Source organism: Dipodomys ordii, unplaced genomic scaffold (assembly GCF_000151885.1).
Source record: "Dipodomys ordii isolate 6190 unplaced genomic scaffold, Dord_2.0 Scaffold40, whole genome shotgun sequence".
NCBI classification, from domain to species: domain Eukaryota; kingdom Metazoa; phylum Chordata; class Mammalia; order Rodentia; family Heteromyidae; genus Dipodomys; species Dipodomys ordii.
Window position 1 is genome coordinate 2,339,766 of NW_012267256.1, and position 17,500 is coordinate 2,357,265.

Sequence of the window (17,500 nt, forward strand, 5' to 3'; positions counted from 1 at the left end):
AGGGAGGAGGGAAGGAAGGAAGGAGGGAGGAGGGAGGGAGGAGGGAATGAGGGAGGGGAGAAGGATGCAAGGGTGAGTTCTGCAGAGAAATGATGGTGACCACAGAGTCCAAAAACACTGTCTTCACTGAAGAGACAAAAGGAGGAGGAGTTTGGACTTGTTCTATTTTCAGATCATGGATTAGAAACCAACTGAAGTTAATCTACAAGTTGACACCGAGAGAGCAAAACCCAGGGTAGGAAGGCAGCCCACACACGCTGGCCGGCGCGCACTTCCAGTGCATTCCATTTCCAACAGGGCTCTCAGGGTGTGTTTTGTGAATATAGTCATGAGCTTCCAACGAACGGCTGGTTCTTGTGAACTCCATGGAAACCTCCGTGGGGAGCAAAGCGGAAGCCACGAAGCCACGGGACGTTACAGCTCCCACGAATTAGTACTCCTCCAGAAAAACAACTAGCAACCTTTAAACAGCTTAGGCAAAATGTCAAGTAAATCAAGTACCGCCCCTCTGCGAAGTCCCACGTTGTGAACATGTTAACAAACAGCCAGGTATTAGAGGAGGGAAGGAAGGAAACACGTTCCAAGCGCTGCCCGCGGCAAGTTGCTAAGGCCTGCTTCGGGCCGGCAACTCCAAACCCACTTGGGATTCGGCAGTTAGGGAAGACAGTGTCCATGCCTCTTCCTTTCAGACCCACGGGGGGAGGGGGCATCCCTCCTAACCCTCTCGGGCGCGGGCTGGGACACTGCGAGCATGCCCATTGTCTGGACACGTCGGAGAAACCCTTGGAATGTCGGGCCGGGCAGTGCCGGCGGCCAAGGCTCAGCTCTCTGTCCCTTCTTCACCTAATTCACTTCTGACACGTTGAAGCCAAGGGTTTCCCCTACCTTTCCTAGGAGAACATTGATGTAAAAGAAAAATACCCTGCAGAGCTCAGGCTACCCATTCTGACATACTACATACCTCATGCCTTCTCCTTAGTATTACTAAAATAGGCACAAAGTAGTAAACCGGAAAAACAGTGAAGGAATCACCGCTGCCCCTCCCTTCCCATTGGGAAGTACTATTTAAAGGTTTTGTGAGTATCTTCCTAAAATTTTTATGCAGATCACTGGGACCTACATTCCCCCTTCCAACTGTGTTCTTCTAACTGCTGGCAATGTATGACAAGTGTGCCATTGTGTAGGGAGGAGCTTTGTTTGAAATCAGGCCATTTTGCAGATATTCATTTTTCAACCAGTTTCTTATTAACGACTAGTTCACAATATTTCTCGATTCATAATACTAGTAACAGTGGTCAAAACTTTGCTTACACATCTGAGGACTGATGGCTACAAACAGCATTTTCATGGGAAATAGTGTATGAATTGAATTTTTTAAGTATTTCTAAATCATGCTTCAAAGTAGATGTCCTCACCGGCATTTTTCTTAATATGAATATTAACCTGGTCCTTCCTTACATCTTCACCAATGATAGAGATTACCAACTTGTTGCCAATATTAAAGTGGAAATGATATTTCACACTTGTTTCAAATCTCAGATCAAATCAAATTTGATGCGTAGAGTTGATCAATTTTCTCCTGGACTTGTGTTTAATTGCTTGTCATTAAAAGGCATTAACTTTTGCATAGAAACAGAACTATATTCTACTTTTAATACCAAAGTTTCAACTGCCTTTTTGGTGGTGGCACTATCATTTGAAGTCGGGTTTCACAGCCCTTTTCTAGTCACTGCCGTTATTGTCAATCCCTTCTCCTTTGATACATTCTGAGATTTAGTTTCACTTTTTCCTTCCTTAGCCTGAGCCAGGTTGGATCATAGTCCTTTGGTATTTATCCTTTCTACTGTACTTATAATGGCATGCATTCACACACACATCCACATTTTCTGTTGAGCTGAGGTTTTGTGAATGATTTTGTCCAAGCTAACCCAGACTGCAGTCCTTTGAATTCAACCGATCTAGCTAGGATGACAGGCATGAGATACTCTCTTTCTTTCTTTCTTTCTTCCTTCCTTCCTTTCTTTCTTTTCTTTCTTTCTTTCTTTCTTTCTTTCTTTCTTTCTTTCTTTCTTTCTTTCTTTCTTTCTTTCTTTCTTTCTTTCTTTCTTTCTGTTTTTGTCAGTCATTTGGCCTGAACTCTGGGCCTGGGCGCTGTCCCTCAGCTCTTCAGCTCAAGGCTAGCACTCTACCACTTGAGCCACAGTGCCACTTCCGGCTTTTTTTCTTTTTGCTTATGTGGTGCTGAGGAATGAACCTAGGGCCTCATGCATGCAAGGCAAGCGCTCTACCACTGAGCTACCTTCCCAGTCCCAAGATACTGTTCTTGAGCTTAATTTCTGTTTTCAAATGAAGAAATTCTTTTTTTAAAAAATAAAATCTTGTATCATCACGTTTATGTGATATATATAATAAGCCCTGGGGTTTTATTTTGGGGACCATGAGCACATAAGTTTCTTCAATGACAAATTTGTTTCTATTTGCTTCCTTTTAGATTGGAGAATAGTAGGGTTTGGGGTTGCTGGTTGCTGGTTCACGGGAAAGAGGCCCCACAGCTGCCAGTGTGCTCAGCTATGAGAACGAGGCTGGGTTGGGCCTCCTCCGTTGTTCCTTTTAAGCTTTAACTTGTACCTTGTGTCTGTCTTGCAGCTTTCTGCTCACCTCTGACAACAGCTTTAATGAGTTGGATGCCTGCGGAGCCCAGGGCATTGCCCAGGATAGAGGCAGCACAGGCAATCCGTGCTCAAACGGACCGTTCAAAAAGGAACGGTGCCAAATGACAACCCCAGACCATAAACCGACAATATCAGGAGTCTCTCATGCCAACACAAACTGCAATTCAAGCCAAGCAAATGCCAAATATTAGCAGTAGCTCACAAAATCACTAATTCCAAACACAGAAATCTTTAATTGCTATTTGGGGAAATTTTCTATAAATTCATGAAGTCAGGAGTCTATAGACTGAGTTCATGTCTATAATTACAGAAGTCTTCATTGCCACTTACCTAATCCAAATTCAATGTAAAGTCCTGTTCTGAGAAACTTTTTTTCTCCATAAAGGTTTGCTATATCAAATTAAAACCTTGTACCTGGTGCCAGTGGCTCACACCTCTAATCCTAGCTACTCAGGAGGCTGAGATCTGATGATCAAGGTTCAAAGTCAGCCTGGGCAAGAAAGTCTCTTGAAACTCTCATCTCCAGTTAACCACCAGGAAACCGGAAGTGCTATGGCACAAAGTGGTAGAGCGCTAGCCTTGAGCAGAAAAACTCCGGGACAGCACTCAGGCCCTGAGTTCAAGCCCCATGATCAACAAATAAAAAAATAAATAAAACCTTTGCCAAATGTGTATTTTTAACTCAACTCTCCTCGTCTCTGGCTTCTATTCTCTCAGCTCCACTGCCAGGATGCTACACTTCACACTCATTCGCACCTGACACATCTCTAATCACAGGGAATTGGTATCTTAAACCACACGGTGAAGCCCAAAGGAGGGACTATTGTGAGTGCTTTATGTTCCCATTGATCCCAGTGACCTGCTGGATGAAGAGATCTCACACCATTATTGATTACTTGCAACCTTGAACTACACAAACCTTCCCGAGACTCAAATCCAGAGAGCCATCAACTCAACCAAAGCTTTTAAAGGTTTATCAGAGTGCTAGGATAGAACAGGCCCAAATTAATTACCCTTCTCTTTGGCCTATTCCCAGGTTTTCACAGTCCTAGAAAGGTAAATAGCATGCAAGTGTTCAGGCCTTTCGAAGCAGCATGGGGGACAAACCTCGGTGCAAATTACCATCAATAGGCACAACAGGGAAGCCAGAGTGGGAAGAATCATTTTCCTCTAGGAGCCTTGCTCAAATGAGTTTCTCGGCACATAACAATGTGGTTCTCCAGAAGGAATGGAAAATTGGAATGCCACTATCTTCATCACAGCTTGTAGGAGCTGCCAGAACCTGTCCTGTTTTCTGTGTACTCATCTCAAGCGTGTGTGTGTGTCTGTGCTTGTGAGCATATGCACACATGCACGCATGAATGTGCACCTGTCCCCCCAGACAAACATTTCCACTTTATTATCCAAGTGCTGCCTACAGCCAGCGCTGCTGTCTTCAGAGTCCAGATGGAAAGCTAGATTGTACATAAAGGAGGATCTAACCCCAAGGGACAGACTGTCTGTGTTCCCGAGCCTCTATTGCCACACTTCTCCCATCTGGTCGCCAGATCCTATGGAGATCACGGTTCGGGACTATATGCAGGCAATACCACACAGCAGTTCTCACGCTGAGGAAAAGATGGGCTGAGGTCAACACACCTGATTTGCAGGAAAGCCTTGGGCAAAGTGCTTTGCTTCCTCCGCCTCAGATCGCTAATTTGTAAAACCAGAGTCATCACACTTGCGTATTGGTGGCTCATGCCTGCAATCCTAGTGATGTATGAGGCTGAGCTGGGAGGACTGCATTTCAGAGAAAATAAAAACTCCAAGAAACCACACTTTGACAGAAAGAGCTGCGTACGACAGTGGACCTTGTCAACCCAGTTACTGCACAGAGACGAAAGAGGGGGTTATAGTCCAGGCTGGCCGAGCCCAAAATACAAAGTCACACTCAAGAAATAACTACAGCCATGCCAGGCACTGGGGGTTCACACCTGTAATCAGAGCCATGGAGGAGTCGACGATTTGAGGCTCCTGATTTGAAGCCAACCCAGGAAGAAAAGTCTGAAAGATTCCAACTAACTATCAAAAAGCAGAAGTGGAGCTGGGGCTCGAACAGTGACTCTGAGCCTCGAGCAAAGGCTGAGAGACAGTCTCAGAGTGCTCAGAGCCTGCCATCCAGCCCCAGTACAATATATGCATATGAACATGCACACATGCGTACATGCACACACATATGTACAGGCATACACACACATACGCACATTCATGCATGCATGCACACATACATCTAGAGAAAAAAGTGTGTGTTAGAGACATGGATCAAGCAGAAGACTGCTTGCCTGGAAAGGAAGAAGCCATGAGCTCAGGCCTAGTTTTGACTCGACCATCACCTCCAGAAATGACTGCGGTTTTCCAGGGTGAAGGTAAAATCCATGTAACAGGCTCAGCAGAAGTCCTAGCACAGGGGAAATCTGCTGTGACCCCAACGCGAGGGACCCTCTGTCAGGACAACATCGTGTGGTGTGGAGGGTGGGCTTCATCCTGAAGAGGGGATGTCATCCTGGACCAGGACCTCATCCATCAATCCCAGTGGTAAACCAATCTTGAGCTCTGTAAGAGCCAGTGAAGGTAGTGCAGGAAGAGGCCTCCACAAGAATTGAGTTAGATGTGTAAAGACAAACAGGGACAAGAAGTGGAGCGCAGGCAACAGTGTCTGGAAAATGCCACAGACTTGAGAAAGATCAGTGAGAGGGCAGGTTGAAGGGGGGCTACGATGTTGGCGGGGTGGCACCCTCTGTGGCGTATACATGAACGGCTTGGTTAGATGGCAAAGGAACACCGAGTCCAGTCCTTCACCTGAAAATTAAGACGAGCAAGGGAAGGGTTCCTGGCTTAGAAGGCGAGGGTGGAATCAAGACTATCCTGGAGAATACACACACTGCTGAAGGAAGTCCAAGTCCCTAAGGCCCAGGGGGCCGGTTGTCTTTACGCACTTGCCACCAGGGGCATACAAAATTTATTCTGCAAAAAGTCAGATTTTAAATGTTTTTACAGCCGGGGTGCCGGGGGCTCACGCCTGTCATCCTAGCTACTCAGGAGGCTGAGATCTGAGGATTGCGATTCAAAGCCAGCCGGGGCAGGAAAGTCCGTTGCGAGTCTTATCCCCAATAAACAACTAGAAAACCAGAAATGGCGCTGTGGCTCAAGTGGTAGAGTGCTCACCTTGAGCTGAAGAGCTGAGGGACAGCACCCAGGCCCAGAGTCCAACAACTGACCCCAAAAATAAATAAATAAATAAATAAAAAACATATAAACCTTTGTGTATCATATGGACTCTGTTTCCAAACAATTAGTTACATATTTGTAATAGGAAAGTTGGCCACCCGTTAAATACACATGGCCGCATTCTAATAAAACTTTATGAAAACAAACCGCTTCCAAACTTGGCCCTCTTTTTGAATAATGATAAATGACTTGCTCACTACGTGCTAGGCCATGTCCTAGCATTCTTTCCATTTTTAACTTTTCTTTCTCCTCACACTGAGAGCAATATAGTGTTATTTTCCCACTTTTACAGATAATGACAAAGCTGATCTTGCTCGCGATCATGCAGCTAAGCCTCGACCATGAGGAAGTGTGGCCCTGAGATTAAAGCGTCCTTAATCACCCCGTCCCAGGCCTGGACTCTGACTCCCTGTTCATCCCCTCCCTGGAAAGGGGCACCCTACAGGGACAAGGTGCTGCAGGATCCCCCTTTATCAATAGGCTGCTTCTCCCTCTTGGCTCAGCTGAGCGTGGTAAATGGGAAATGTTCTGCAGAGACTGGGAAGAGCCGTGGAGTGAGAGGGAGACCGTCAGCCCCGTTTAGCACACACGTTTGTGGCTCCTGTTAAGTAGCCCTGTGCAAGGCCGTCTCCTCCAATGCGGCTGCATCATCATCCCTTTAAGCTTCAGCGCCCCTTAAACCTGCCTTAAACCTGCCTTAAACCGATGAAAAATCCACTTGAAGAGGCTTTTCAAAAAATATTTTAAGAAGTTTTACAAAGGGTTTCAACTCAATATGTCAATGAAGAATTTTTTCTGAGTACCTCTATTTTTTTTTTTAATTCCAGTCCTGGGGCTTGAACTCAGGGCCTAGGTACTGTCCCTGAGCTAGTCTGTTCAAGGCTAGTGCTCTACCACTTGAGCCACAGTGCCACTTCTGGCTTTTTCTGTTTATATGGTGCTGAGGAATCGAACCCAGGGCCTCATGCATGCAAGGCAAGCGCTCTACCACTGAGCCAACTTCCCAGCCCATCCACTTCTGGTTTTTGTGTGATACGAGTCTTCCTGCTTTTTGCTTGGGCTCCCTTCCAACTGAGCTCCTCAGATCTCTGCCTCCTTTAGTCACAAAGAACACAGATATGAGCTACTGGCACATGACTCAGAAGACCTCTGAATGTCTTGCTGAAAACTCTAACACAAAGATTATGCATGTATTTTTCACCATTGACTACACTGGCCAATTCCAAAAAAGAGTTTCAGTGTAAACAAGCCATATGAGGAGACAACATCTGTTCACACTCCCACCTTTCGCTCGGCACCTGTATCTGCCTAATGCTTCACTGGACTCCAACTCAGCGGTCCTCAGCTATTTAATACAAAGCCAGAGCCCCTCCCTTTTGAGGGTGTGGCCTCAGTCATCCAAGGAACTGCCAGGTAATCCTCAAATTGCAGCCTCCGCAGTAGTGTCACCTTAGGACCAAGGCTGCCAACACAGACAAGCTACCGCCGCATCTGATAGAATGTCAATGCATTAGTCATCAAAAGGCTCACATCCTGCTCTGGTTTGTATTAATTTTGGAGACAAAACCATTAATAGCTGCTGCCTCATTTCTTCAAAGGACTATTGATTCAACAGCTATGGTTGCAATGCTATTTGATCTGAAATATTCCCAACCCAAGCAACGCTAAGCACATATTTTACTAACTCAGCTGTCCATCTCTGGAGTAAATAACATTTGTCTTTGAGCAAAAGCAAATGCAGAATTAATTGTAAGTGTTTAGATTGCTCCAACACAAACCCACAATTCTCCAGGCTTTTTGGATCCTTCTTAACTCACAAATTCTCACTGTCACCTTCTACTTTCCTTCTCATTAAAAATCAGCCAAAGACTAGCCATAGCAACATTGTATTAAAGAGGTCATTCCATTTTTCTATGCTAATATGAAGGTTATCTTAAATAGATGAAAAATAATAAGAGCAAAAATGCTTGATGACACAGTTTGAAGGAATAGAGTGCAACTGTACAATCCTGAGTTCAAAAGCCAATGCGATGAAGATAAAAATAAAGGAATATAGGTATATTACAACTACATTCTGAAAAATGAAGTCTACAATAACTTTATCACTTGACTTTTTTTGGAAAGAAACTTTTTGTGCACATCTTTACTACCCGATTTCTGCTTCCTAGTCTTTCTTAAACAATAAAAAATGAAGTCATTTGTCTTCTAATAAACTTTTCTACAGCTGAACAAAAATATACATACTTGGTTTGGGGTGTGACCTATTTCAACATGACCTTCTTTCAGCTTTCTGTAAATGATATAATTTAGACATAATGTTGACAGAAATAGAAATGAAGTGGTGGGAAATCTTAAAAAGAATAAAGAATCCTAGAAAAAGAAATACATGGTTTTAAAAATATGCACACACATCTGGGTTTCCCATGGCTCATGCCTCTAATCCTAGAGACTGATATTCTGAGGATTGAGGTTTGAAGCCAGCCCAGACCGAAACTCTGTGAGTCTGTTATCTACCAAAAAAACAGAGATGGAGCTGTGGCTGAAGTGGTGGTGTACCAGAATTGAGCCCAAATCTCAGGGACGGCACCTAGTCCTTGAGTTCAAGCCCAGGACCAGCATCCCCCCCAAAATTGTATATATGTATATATATATATATATATATATGTACATATAGATACATATATACACACACACATATATACACACATGTATGTATGAACATAGGGTCGATATCATATTAAAGGTATTTATATATTGTTGACCAAAACATCAGCTGGTTCACTTTGCCAGAAAGTAGTAGTACTTTTCATGATGCCAAAATCTTAAAAACTGTTATGTATTCATGAGTAAGCACAGATCAAATAAGCTAGAGTGCATCATACAGTATAATAATCATCATGTAGTTATTAAAATAATTCCTTAAAACTAATGAAGCAAGTATATATTTCCTGCTACTGAATGACTTCAAAGAAAGATTAGCCAGTGAGAGGAGTAAGATAAAGAACACGTGTAAATTCACAGTATGTTGTTATTATTTATGTAAAATAGGTAAACGTGCACATGTTCTATTGACAAAGACATAAGATATGACAAGGTCAGATAGCCATTCAACAGGAAATATCTGAGGGAAACTAATTCCAGGAAGGAGCAGGACAGTGGTCCTATGGTCGAAGATACGTGTGTTTTCATTATTATCCTTTGTTTTAACGTTCTATATTTTTTACGATATATAAAATACAAAATCTCACCTAGGGGCAGAAGGGCAGCAGAGCCATAATATGGAAAGGAGCCATGTCTGTCTAAGTCATTGTAGCAATACCTTCTCTATTTGGAGCTTATTTGTAACTAAAGCGATAATTCAAAATCTCTCCACAAAAGTGGATGTTTGTTTTATCAATATTTTACACTCTCAGGTGCTATCGTCAGGAAGAAAAACCAATTGCATAAAATTTCTAGTGCTTCCTGGGTTTATCTTGCTCAGGAATAATGGAGGGAAAAAGTCTGTGTCAAACATTAAAAATAAAGATCCGTGGAATCTCTGCCTTGGAATGCATAAAAATAAAAGCAAACAAGAGAAATAATTTTCAAATTCCTATTTTGAGATTGGCCTCTCAAAAATCAGAGAGGTTATTTATTCTCCCTTCTTTTTTTTCTTTCTTTTTTTTTTTTGTCAGCCGTTCATTTGAGGTCAGACTTTCTCCAGCTCCATAATGGAGCTTGCCACTCTATTTCCCCAGGCGCCAGATGGTGGAAAAACGTTTCACAAGTAAACCGTTTGATTTGAGTGCAACTGGATTAGCTTTTCCAACCCACAATTTCCAAATACGATGTCAGAAATGAAAGACCCCCTTCTAAACCTTGAGCCCTGAGGCGCCACCCCTCAGGGGGAGAGCCTCTCTGGGGAGTGGGGGCCACTGAGGGCTTGGTTGTCATGTCCTGGGGGCCGTGTCCCAGGACAGCTGCCTCTCAGCGTCCCTGTGGGGGCCTGCTGCCCTGGCTAAGCCTGAGCAGCCCGGCCCAGGCCTCAACAGCGGCCCAGGAACCTGCCTTCTTCAGAGCTCGCTGGGTGGTTCTTGTCAGCAGCCACAGATGAGCGCTGCACTCATGCCTCTCACATCCTCCAGCTGCTAAAACACTGACAGTTTTATTGATAAAACACCAATGAGTTCGCAAGGATCCACAAGTAAACTGAGCAGCAATTTGCTGGTGGTGACATAGGTGTGTCCTGTACATGTCTGCCTCGAGAAGCGCGCGCTGCCTATGTGAAGCTGCTCAGATGCTGCCTTATCAGCCTCTAGCTGCGTGGCAGGGAGAAGTGACATTTCCAGAGAAGAGTGGGCTGGGGAGGAGGAGGAAAGAAGCCTGCATTTTTAAAAGTGGAAAATCTGCCATTGTTTTGATGTAGCAGCAAAGACTTGTAACAAACGAACACGGCACAGATATCTGTTGTCACAGAGCAAAGTCAAGCCTAATATGGTATTTTATTTTTTCCATGACAATGACAGTTGCTTCTTTCTTATCTGCTGACAATAGACTTGGCTGTACCTCTTCATTGTTCTTTGCTTGCTATCTTTTCCCACAGTAATTTACTAATTACATATAAGGAAAAACTTTCAAATTGCATACATGTATATACATATATGTGTGTGTGTATAAAATTAGTAAATAATTATGGAAAAATTATACCACACACATATATGCCTCTCTTTGCATTAGAACATGAGAGTCATCTGAGCGACCTGACAAATCCTTGGCTTTCTCTTCTACACATTTCCAAAATCAGAGACCCACCTGTAAGGCAAAAATGTATTTTTTTTGTTGGTGGTAGGGCTTGAACTCTGGGCCTGGGTGCTGTCCCTCAGCTCTTCAGCTCAAGGCTAGCACTCTACCACTTGAGCTATAGCACCACTTCTGGTTTTCTTAGTGGTTTGTTGGAGATAAGAGTCTCACAGACTTTCCTGCCTGGGCTGGCTTTGAACGATGATCCTCAGATCTCAGCCTCCTGAGTAGCTAGGATTACAGGCTTGAGTCACCAGTGCCTGGCCAAAAATGTATTTTTAATAGAGATTTATGTCATGTAACAAACTATAGCCCAATTAAAAAATAAACTGGGGAAAAGTGAAATATTTTGAAGGATTAAAAAAGAAAATAAGCACTGATGCTCTACACAAGAGGCATTCTTTCCCATATGTTGGCCTCATTTAATTAAAATGAGTTTTCCTCCAACACTGCCACATCCTCCAAAATATTTTCTCTGGCCATTCCTTAGAGATCACTGTTACTCAAACTGGTGTCTAATTCTCTGCTACAGCTCTGATTCCTTCCTTTAATAATTGAATTCTGAAGGCTGTTTTCTAGCCTTCAGCGTTTCCTCCAAAACTAAGTGAACTTGTAACAATGTAAGATAAAGCTTTCCCGCCTTTCATCTCTACTTTCCTTAGAGTCTTACCAAAAATCTTTGTTTACTCCTAGGGGCAACAACAAATTATCCTTTCACTTTGTTGATAGGAGCAATCACATGTGTGTGTTGTGTAACATGTCATTCTATTAGTAACAGGTGTGTTGGATCCTGCTCCAGAGATACCCCCCCACCTAGTGTTTCCTGTTCTTTTCAATTGTGTGTACAACTGTGATCAAGAACCCTCTGCAGTGTGGCCTTGTGTTCAAAAAATTCACTTACAAAAGATGGCCCAATGTCATGTCAATTGTGTGAGCAAGAGGCGGAGGGGGGAGGAGGGTGTTGCTAGTCCTTGTACTTGAACTCCAGTCTTTCTACCACTTGCACGCAGCCCCCTTTTCACCATTTTGCTCGAGGCTCCCGCCCCAGGACTTGGCCACAGCTGCTGTGCTTTGGCTGGTTTTCTTTTTGGAACTCAATGGCCGATCAGGGTGTAACGGACTTTCTGGCCCAGGCTCCTCGGATCCCAGTCTCCTGTGTGTGGCTGGGATCACAGGTGTGCGCCACAGCGCCCAGCCTCGGGTATACTTGGGAAGAAATGAAGATCCCTTATCCGCACTCACCAACACCTGCCCTGGGCTGAGGTTTGGCCGTTATTCTTCATGACACAGATGAAACTTACTGCCGGCTCCGTCTCCAGGCGCCCATCGCTCCGTCTTTGCCTTCCCCCAGGCTGTGGCTTCGGTTTGGGAAGTCGGGAAATCCTGCTAAACCGAAAAACGAAGAAGCTGGTCAAGCCACGTTGGCCTGGGAGCGGCCCCGCGCATGGGAGAGCCAGCCATGGGCCGCAGCCTTCACCTCTGCAAATGCCCTGGGGCCGATGCCCGCGCCTCCGCCGGCGCCGAGGCGGGGCGGGCGGTTGGTGGGGGACAGTTAATTAACGGGTCTCGGAAGGCACGAGCCCAGGAAGCCCCACCCCCTCCGGAGCCCCCACCCCCCCACCGCGCCCCACCTCCCCCCCACCGCCCCTTTGGGAAACCAAGTTCGCTTGCGAGGTGACAGGTGGTCAGGGTCAGGCCGGGCTGTCTGCGGACGGGTCGGATAGTTTGCTTCCCAAATCAACGGAATCAAGCCGGGATACCCCTCGGCCCCCAGGGGGTGCCCGAGCACCTGCTGTGTGTGTCCGGAGGCCATGCGCCTCGGCGCCCCTGGTCGGGGTGGCCAGTTCCTGGACCGTGCTGCCTGACGTAGCCGGGGCCCCGGGAAGAACTGGCCATCCCACAGCTACTCAGGAGGGGCGAAAACCGAGCGGGAGGAGGAAGAGGACGGAAAGTGCTGGAGGCCCATTAACGCAGGCGCGCCTGGAATCTTGATTCTGGGGAGGATGGGAAGCCCGCGGTGCAGGCAACCATGCACCTGTCCCGATTCCCTTCAAAAGAGGGCTAGCTCCCACCCCACCCCTCCACGCCCTCCGCCATCTACCTCCTAGGGGCTTCTAGGTAACATCCAAATGCAACTTAGCTTTGCTTTCTGGTGACATTACTTCACACCAGCTGCACCATGAAAATCCACACTTGTGACCGTCTCTACCGACTACCATTATGTATTAGAAGGACGTTGTGCCTGAACACGTTCTTAGCAGAATCTTTCATGCTCATGTCCCATGCGTGTGTACTGAAGATGTGACTGTTCATAACATCCAGGTGGGGGACACAGAACTGAAAATAAATTCATCCTGTAAAGATGACCCAGCTACAATGCTCGGAGGCGGGAGCTGCACCCAGATTTCTCTCTATCAGGCTTTTGGGACGTAATCTATATAGTATACACTTTAGCAAAATAACATGCCCGACTCAATTTGCATATAGTCAAAGATAAGTATCCATCAAAATTAATTTTAGACTTTTTCAGTGTCTTAAGAGACGCTCAATATGGCTGAGGCATCACAGTCCCAATTCTCTAGCCCTAGGAAATTAATCATCTGCTCCTTGTCTCTGTCTCTGTCTGTCTTTGTCTGTCTGTCTCTCTCTCTCTCCCCTTCCAATCTATCATTCACCCACATAGATCAATGCTACATTCCTTTATTTTTAAAACACAAGAAATCCTGTATATGATCTTCCTTTTAAAATAGAATTGTGTTTTATTGACCCACATTCTCATAATAGTTACTAAATAGACTATTAATAATCTGATAGATGTAATTCGGTAGGTTAACATAGACTAAACATAATGGTATGATTGCTAAATAAGTAAAACAGAGCTTCATTTATTCATGTTTCCATTTCTTCATTTTAGTGAGTTTCACTATTCTATTTCCATACATGCATATGATGCACTTGGATCATATTTAGTGCTTCATTTATTTTCATGGCTACATAATATTTCATTGTACTCATTTTGTTTACCCATCCATCAGTTCATGAATATTTAAGTTGTTTCTAATACGTTGGTACTGCAATTATTGTTGCTATGAATATTCATGTATAAATTTGGGTCTAGGCATACTTTTTTCTCATTAGTATACTCTTAGGAATAGAATTGCAGGCTTTAATAGTAACTCAATATTTTAACCTTTCAAGAGCTATTTTCTGAAGAGGTTGTAGCATCTTATATTTCCACCAGCAAGCAGTACATGAAGGTTTTAATTTCTGCACATCCTCATCAACTTTTGTAATTATCCATTTTTCTTATTCAACAGACCTTGGGCGGATGTAAAGCAATACCTTATTTTAGCTTCTATTTGCATTTCCTTGATGGCTATCTGTAAGCTTTTCTGTAGGTGTCTCTTAAAACATTTCAGTGTTAAAATCCTTGATCTTCAGGCAGTTTATAAGTACAGTATATGCCACAAGTACGGGTGTTTCTCTGAACTCATTTCAGTGAGGACAATAAAAGTAGCATGCATAGCTTGCTTATCACAGTGTCTTATAAACAGTTTGTTTATACATATGAGCTCACTATTTCTGTATGCATTGCCTTTTATAATCAGGAGGTATTTCCTGCACTGGGCAACTATTTTAGAAAGTCAGTAAAAATGTAGATTGCAGATTTGTACAAATTTGTTGCTAAGCGTGCCCAGTGAATATTTTGTTTTAGGCTTTGAGTTCTCATAATGGATCAGGGTCTCTCCGCAGCAAATTGTTCATCCTACCCTGAAGACCACCAATAAAAATTCTCCATACAACATGATAATAAGAAATACATTTGCATTGTAAAAGAGCCTCCTCAGTTTTGGAGCAAAAGGCTTATCCACGTTGGGGTGGCCGCCAGCAGGGTTACCAGCTGTACGAAAACCTGAAAAGGAATCCACTCAGCATGAGTTGCCATGTGCAACCTTGAAGGGTGGCAGGAATCGCCTCCTTTTTCCTCCACTGCCCTCCGATTTGACCCTCGTACTTTCCACCCATCAACTCTCGGGAGCAGTAGAAAGGAGCAGCACAAATTGACAGATAATGCACCTTATTTCCATGTAGAAGCAGGTGCATTTTCCTCCAGGTAAGTCGTGTGATGACACTGATCCGCTCTGACAGGCCGGCTGATCTAAAATTACGCGGCACACATCGCCACTGGCTGGGGACGCTTCCCCCAGGCGTTTTCTCCGGAACTCTCCAGTCCCCTGGGTGCTAATTAAAATTTACTGGATAATATTTGTCGAGCTCAAGGGCCCTCGTTATAGCAATTATCAGTTACTAAATGTTAGTGGCAGAGATGTCACCTGGTGGTTTTTTTCCCCCGCCTGATTCTTTCCTTTTACTTCAAGAAACTGAATGAATGGATGTCTCAATTGCCTTTAGAGGAGGAGAAAAATTACCATTCTACCCTTACAATAATTCGTGTCCTATTGGACTTCTAGTCATTGGGGGACCTGAACTCACTACTGAAGGGGGCTGAAAGGCTAAATGTGAGGCCCATTTCTAAGCCATGACCACATAAAAGGTTTTCTTTGCTCATCTGCATTCCTCAGCTAATTGCATCACTTTACATAAGCTTAAAAATGGTCTAGCTAAGGCCTGAAAACCTCTTCTGTTATTGTGATTGCTTCTCTTGATATAGAAGGTGATGCGTGTGTGTGTGCATGTGTGCGTGCGTGCATGTGTGTGTGTGTGTCTGTCTGTCTGTCTGTCTGTCCCAGGGCTTGAATTCAAGGCCTGGATTTGTCCTTGAATGTTCTACTCAAGCCTGGTCCTCTACCACTTGAGCCACAGCATCACTTCTGGCTTTTTTGGCAGTTAATTGGAGATCAGAGTCTCACAGACTTTCTTGGATTAGAACCACAATACTCAGATCTCAGCCTCCTGAGTAGCTGCAATTACAGGTGTGAGCCACTAGTGAAGGCAAGAAAGTGATACTTGTAAATAAATTTCAACAAAATCCAATCAATTTATGGAACTGGCTGCCAAACCGGCCATTGGCCAATGTCCAACCATCTGAGTGATGCCTGATCTCACACCCTCTGTAGACCACAAGCCATCGATTGATGCATTTGCTGTGCTTAGTTGGATTTGTAATGTTCATTATGGCCTTTGTTAAACAGATCATCTGTGGCTAGATATAAAATGGTCCAGATTGCAAATAAATGGCCTTCTATGAATGGTTACAATCAAAAAAGACTTCAAGGGAAGCCGAGTTGGTCTCCAGCTCTGCGGGTTTGATCAACCACATACTGAAAAAAATCAGAAAAGAATTTTCTTGTGCTGAATAGGTAGGAGCTTTTTCTTTTCAGTAGTCCTTAAAAATATGTACCATAATAGCTATTCACTTAAGCATTTCCATTGTATTAAGTATTACCAATAGTTTAGAGATAGTTTAAAGTAAGTGTCTATAGATTATTTTCAAATAATATATCTGTAGATTATATTGAAACTCCACTGAATTTTACATAAGAGACATCTGTGGATGGTTGGTGTCTGGGGGGTTTCCAGAACCAATCTGCAAAGGATACCAAGGGAGATAGTGTAACTGAACTCCATTAGACAGGAGGGTAGCAGCTTCTTTTGCTCTTTGCTTTATACCAATGTTAAATTTTTGCCAAGAACCAATATTCTCAACAGTTTGTCTCCAGAGAAATATTTTGTAGAATCCTTAAATTATTTTCCTGGCATAAATGCTTCATGCTTCCAAGACATATCTTTCTTTGCTTTAGTCCAGTTAGCATGTGATCATGTGATGCTATGCCTTTTACTCTGTGTGTGTGTGTGTGTGTGTGTGTGTGTGTGTGTGTGTGTGTATTTGAGCTTGATCTCAGCACATGGGTGCTGTTCATTAGCATTTTTGCTCAAAGCTAGCATCTTACCACTTGAACCACACAGAACCCTGGCTTTTCAGTGATAAACTGGAGACTTTCCTTTCTCACCTCAACTCAGCCTCCTGAGTAGCTAGAAATGCAAGCATGAAATCATTGTCACCTAGCTCTTGTTTTTTTCTAACATCTGTTCAAAAAAAATTTTTAAGACATTTTAAAGCCATTTAGGTCCTGTGAAGAAAGTTTTATTTCTTGGCATTAATTACAATTAGTTCAATTAATTAGAATTAACTTGTGTACATCAAATTGCCTACAATTGGAATCTGAGAGCATGTTGAGAGAAATTCTAGATTGTTTTATTTTTATTTTTAAATATATGGAGTGCATTTTGTATAATTGAATAAAAACCCTGATATTTCAAGAAGTTTTCTAAATCAGATTCTTACACTCTGCTACATATCACTTGTGATCTAGGGATATTTTTAATACTGTAAATTCCCACGGCCCCCAAAATGAGGGAATGGAAATAGAAATGACATATGAGTCTGACTTGGACCGGTGAATTTTTTTTAATGTCCCATCTGTGATTTTGACCTGGCAGCCAAGTTAGCAATCACCCTAGATCTAATTCAAGTTCCAAACCATGTATATTAAACATTCCAGAAAATTAACGTGCAGTTGAGGTTAGCCTAAGGAAGTCTGAGCCTTCCATCTATAGATGTTACTACACTTACAATCGGTCTTAAAGTTAATGCATGAATGTGATCCCAAACTACTAAAATCCCCAAAGTTGCATTGATCTTAACAGACTGCTTATCATTGTGCATTACTAGCACTTGTGTCTTTGAAAACGGGCTTGCTAAAATGACATGTAATGCATAAGTTTAAGTTTTAGGATTTTTATTATTTATCTGTTTTAAG